Source organism: Triticum aestivum, chromosome 5D (genome assembly GCF_018294505.1).
Source record: "Triticum aestivum cultivar Chinese Spring chromosome 5D, IWGSC CS RefSeq v2.1, whole genome shotgun sequence".
Taxonomy (NCBI): Eukaryota; Viridiplantae; Streptophyta; class Magnoliopsida; order Poales; family Poaceae; genus Triticum; species Triticum aestivum.
Genome location: NC_057808.1, coordinates 172,594,583 through 172,600,102, shown reverse-complemented (window position 1 = coordinate 172,600,102; position 5,520 = coordinate 172,594,583). Strand labels below are relative to the sequence as shown.

At 41.2% G+C, this 5,520-nt stretch overlaps 2 long non-coding RNA genes across 3 annotated transcripts in view; one reads left to right on the top strand and one right to left on the bottom strand.

Moving 5' to 3' along the window:
* Positions 1-1,038, top strand: LOC123119979 (uncharacterized). Its single transcript, XR_006459191.1, has 5 exons — positions 1-93; positions 179-449; positions 526-690; positions 758-829; positions 908-1,038. It is a non-coding gene; the product is annotated as an uncharacterized lncRNA (long non-coding RNA).
* Positions 1-4,039, bottom strand: part of LOC123119978 (uncharacterized) — a 4,788-nt gene extending 749 nt beyond the window's left edge. The window contains exons 1-3 of one of the 2 annotated variants that reach the window (XR_006459190.1): positions 4,011-4,039; positions 3,692-3,930; positions 1,668-1,705 (exon numbers count right to left, since the gene is read on the bottom strand). This is a non-coding gene — a long non-coding RNA (uncharacterized lncRNA). The other variant, XR_006459189.1, reaches the window with a different exon arrangement.
* Between the last annotated feature and the right edge of the window lie 1,481 nt (positions 4,040-5,520).

Below are 5,520 nucleotides of genomic sequence, written 5' to 3'. Positions count from 1 at the left end.
AACGTACAAGTGAAAGTAATGATTATGTGGGAATCGATCAATCCTACAACCGATGAACTAATCAGCCTAGATATGATTTTCATGGATGAAGAGGTATGTTCTTTCTATATATAAGTAACCGCACATTGTTCTATCTGTTTCAGCAACAATTGTTAAGTATATCCCATTGTTTTCACAGGGCCAAACAATTCATGCTTTTATCTAGAAGAACCTAATAGACACTTTTAGATCAAAAATTAAAGAGCAGTCTATTTACGCTTTCAACAATTTGAAGGTTGTGGAATCTATGAAGTGTCGTCCAACGAGCAATGAAAATAAAATATTTTTTGCATACAACACAAAGGTAAAGGAGGTTAAAGGATCTGCAGAGGTTTTCCCAGATTTTTACTTCAGTTTCACAACCAAGGAGACACTACAAGAACGGGCAGAAAAAGATATACAATGCGCAGGTATGTTATAGTTGTACCTATGACTTTCAACTATTAATATTTCTATCAGCCGTGTAATTAATCTCCAAATATACAGATGTCGTTGGATTGCTCACGCAGATGAAGCCTGTGGAAAAAGACTTATTTTTCGATTCAAGCTCAATGATAGTAACATCAGCTTTGGCACACAAAATTAGTTAATAGAACATTTGTGCCTGATGATCGGCTCGAGAAACTCTACTTGAATGATAAAGACGAGGAGGTAAAGTTGTTTTCCTTGAAAAACAAAGTATCACGTTTATAATTCTCTAACTATACATCTTACACAGGAATTGATGGATGATGAAGTGGGCACCGTGTTAAAACATGAAATGAAGAAGCAGAACATGCTTGACAAAAAGGTGGTTTGTTTTTTCACAATACACACTTCTAAATTTTAAATATTTGTCTAATTTTGAAAATATTTATTTATTTTACAGTCACAGAACAATAAAGTTTCAGCTACAAATTTATCATGTGAATTGGTTCCTGTTAAAGTGGAACCAGTCAATAGTAATGGAACTTCAATAATGAAAGATGGGCGTCAGGGAAAAAATACCATCATCGTCACATGAACTACGGAGTGACAAGAAGAGGAGACTGAGATCTGATGTAGTATCAGATGACTCATAGGATGAATGCACCAAGACAAGTTTGTCAGAACGAAAGGAAAAAAAATGTCCGTGGAAACAAGAAATCTTTTGTAGCAATAGTAAAAAAACACAAGGCTTGAAGATGATGATGAAGTATGGAAAGCAAAGCCTAGGAGAACGAGAAAGTTATCTAGAAAATTGGTGATCTTATCAAATTGATATTGAGGCAACCTATTTGTATTACCAAGTTATATAAAAAGGATAGTAATTATATTGTAAGATTGAAAGTTATAGCACTATATCGTTACTCCAGAAAAAAATGAATGCTATATTTATATATCTACCAATAGAAGGGAAAAAATAGAATGCTTTATTCATAGTATATACCAGTATAAGGACGAGACATTAGCACTATGAAAAGCATGTCATATTGTAATTATTTGAAATACATTCACACATACACTTTCTTGAGTTTTATGTTCTTGGTGACAATTCTTCTATCGCATTGATTTTTAGAGAAGTTCCAGTAGTACAAGTAATATAAAAATATCAGGAACAGTACAAGAGCTGATTTGGATTAGAAAGGACGCAGATCAATAGCACTTACAGTGGTAGAAGTCCGGCTGCAATAACGATTACAAAGGCCTGAAGATGAAGAGTTTGTCGTCGGACATGCCAAAGGAAAATCCATTATTCGTGGCACCGTAAGGAAGAATACAAGTGGTAAGACAGAAGATAAAAGTAGGCGAAACAAATATATTGTTTTCTTTGCGGAAGTAAAACATCAATATCTCATGCAACCTTTTCAGACTGACACATATGAACAAAATTATAATCAACAAGTTAAAGTCTTCTTGCTAGGACATTTTCGACAAAGGGTGGATTTTATTAACTCAAAATGAAGCATCAAGGGGATACAAACACATTGAGCACACACCCGGCCTCTGCATAACCAGGATGCACACAGCCAACACCAACACACACAAAAGAGGAAAAAAAACGCCAGCAAAGAGCAAAGTCATACAAGACTCAAGCTATGCCTAAGCGAGGGAAAAGAAAAAGAAAAAACACTCTGAAACGATCAAAACAACGGTTGATAAACTACATCAACGACCATATCCGCACCAACCATCTCTTGACAGAACAAGCGCAACGAGAAAGTTTCTTCAACAGCAACGCCTTCAGGAAGGAAACGACGCTTAAACGTCGCCGTCACTGGACCCGACCAACAAAGGTCAGACTCTAGGTTTTCACCCTGAAGAACAAGTCCGAGCACATCCGAGCAATGCCTTCATCAAGGTAACGACGCAAAAACATCGCCATCGCCAGGTATAACCAATTCAGGTCAGACCTAGGGTTTTCACCCCGGAACTCGAGACCGGGTACTCAAGAAGCACCACCAAATCAAAGTCATCATGTTGTCGCCACCACTTTCCGCGATCCCAGCAGCTAAAAGTGAGGCACAGTCTTTACATGCCGGCATGGCTTGCCGCTGCACAACCATCTCCTCTGCGTCAAGCCGTCATCCATAGAATTTATCTCACCGCTGAATGCAAACTGGCCAGATTGAGAGCCACCGAAACTCCCAATGGAGCCTTCCGGTTACATCACACAACCTCGCCAGTGCGAGCTGCTGGCAACAACCAGTGGATCCTAAGAAAAAACTCTCATGAAGACCCTTGAATGGCCACTGCAATCTGCGGCTCGAGTGGCCGGACGGTGCCGCCATGGTCAGGACGAAAATTGCCCCCTCGCATCGATCGGACGAACCACCTGCGGCCAAGTGACAAGCATCGGTCAACCGATGTAAGTCCCAAGGCGCCACCACCAACCTCCTTCGGCCTTGTGATCTGCCGGCGGCAACAGCGGCGAGCGTCTTGGGTCGCTTGGGAAGATGACCCTTATCACCAACGCTGCCATGCTCAACGTACTGGACAGCCGGAGGAAGCTTCGGTCCGAACCTGCATGATCTTGACCGCAGGCTGCTGGAGGAGAATGGATGGTCATCTCCACCCAGGCCATTGCCAAGGCATCACCATGCTGCCCAGTTCAGAATCCCAGATCGCTCTAGCCATTGACCTATGCATGTCCCTGTGCACAGATCGCCTGCCGCTGCATGTCCATGCGCAGATCGCTCTAGCCTTCGGACGTTGCATGAAGATCGCTGCTGAGTTGTTGTTCACCTCGCGCGCCGTTCAGCGCCTTGCGTAGAAGCCATCGCCCGGAGCCCCGCCGCCGCCGTCAGCCACACAGGCTTTGCCCGGCAGCGTCGTCCGGCGGCGGCGAGGGAAGCGAGAGAGGTGGGGAGGTCCCGAAGAAACTGGATCGGGAGCCGCCCGTGCCGTCCGTCCGGACGACGCGGGGGCGGTTGCGTCCAAACTATAGTTCAATTATAACTTGCTAGGACATGGCGACAACAAATAAATAAATCTATTTTATAGTGATGTTTATGAAATATAAGACATAATCTGCATTAGGAATAATGTTTATCATGAACACTAACATTTGGTAGGAATCGAACAAGCCATGAGAAGGTCAACACAATAACAGCAGCCCGCCCATGCTGCTCATATAAAGCTTGGAAAAGAGGAGAATGGATAAACTGCTGAGAAGATACGGAGGGATTCATACCTGTATCCTACTCCGCCTGAGAGAACCACTGCGCCGAGCAGTCCGTGCAGCAACTCCAATCCGCCTCGATCCAGACCACAGTGGCTAGGGTTTGAAGCCTTGACCAGAGGATGCATAATCAGATGAACTAAAACCAAGAAGAGGAGCGGAGGTTCATCGTGGATCCATTCTGTGGTCGCCAGCGACGAGATTGAACTTCGCCGGCGAGGAGACCAGTCAACATCCCATTTCGGGGAAGTCTATGAGCCGAGAGAAGAGAGACAGAAAGGGGATCAACTAAGGCAGTGAGGAAAATACGAGAGTGTTACACGTGGGTAACCTGTTCAGAAAAATGATCCTCAATGGGCCTGCATGACGACTGCTCGGTATATACCTGCTCGGTATATACCTCACTCAATATGCGTTCAGATTTGATTCTCAAAAAAAAAGTTGGGTTGAGATTTCTTTTTATAATACCTTACTCAATATGAATTCGATTTCAACTCGGCATCAACGTGTTATGCAATTCGGATCCTATTATGCTATATTATATATAGCTTAGATAATCACCCCGTTCAACACTACATCAAAACTGTTAGTCACAGTTGAGAAAAACGTTGCATGTGAAGCACATCAACGAGTACGACACTGTTTCGCACAGAAATATAGCCCATCATATACCTTTTTTAGCGAATAAACAATCATATACTGTGATGTGACGTAATCACTCAAATCTACTCTAATCAACCGTCTTGCTGTAACTCTCCAATGAAGCATGTATGTTTCCTTCCCAAAAATTAGTACCGTCAAAGCAATCTTCCAATAATGTCATGACCTGCAAGTGCAAACAAACTTATATAGTCATCACATCAACTTGAGTAATAAATAGGTACATGCATCTATATATTCCTTCCGGTCCATTTTTTTTGAAGATCTAGGTTTGCCCTGAGTCAAACTTAAACAAGTTTGACCAAGTCCATAGAAAACACCGTGGTTATCCAAATTAATCTGATGGGCCTATATCAATACCGAACGGCCGGTGTAGGCTTGATACGACGAACATTATTAATCCAATTTTCTAAATTTCAATTGAAATTACCTAATTTCATAAATTCATCTAGATAAATAAATTTTATAAAAAATATGTACACAAACGTTTCTTTTTGCACTGAAATATACACACAAATCCACCCATCCAAATGCACATATACTAGCAAATCCATCAAATGGATATAAATCATACATTTGGTAAATAAGTGAGAAAAAATAATGGTTCAGCGAATACATGAAAAAAGTGTAGTAACTTCAATCACGCGAAGTAAAATAATATTATAAATATGTCCTGAGTATATTATTATGTACAATATACAATAAACCAAATGGAAATTTGAGTTGATAAAAATTCAAAAAAATAAAAATAAATGGAAAGTTGTAAACCAATCATCCATATATACTAAATAAAAATATGTAGAAAAGGTTTTTTTGAATTCATTACAAGGATAGATCTTTTAGTATTCCTCTGATTGATTATAGCAATGTAGTCAAATGACATCAATGGAAAAGGAACGAAGAATAGATGGAGATACAAAGAACCATATACAAAGCTAAACGAAAATGCATAGAGGGTACAGTGAATAAGTCTATCAAAATCTAGTCACGCAAATACGCGGGCGCACCCGCTAGCCCCGTCCCTGTTTCCTTTAAATGGCTTCTTCCGCTGACCGGGTATAGAGCCGCTGAATCCGGCGTTAACCGCTGTGTCTTCGGTTTTTTCATTGTTGCTTCGACACTTGTGTTTGTTGCATCGTGGCCTGCTATTGGCATCTCTGGCTTCGGAGGTGCCAGGGTCG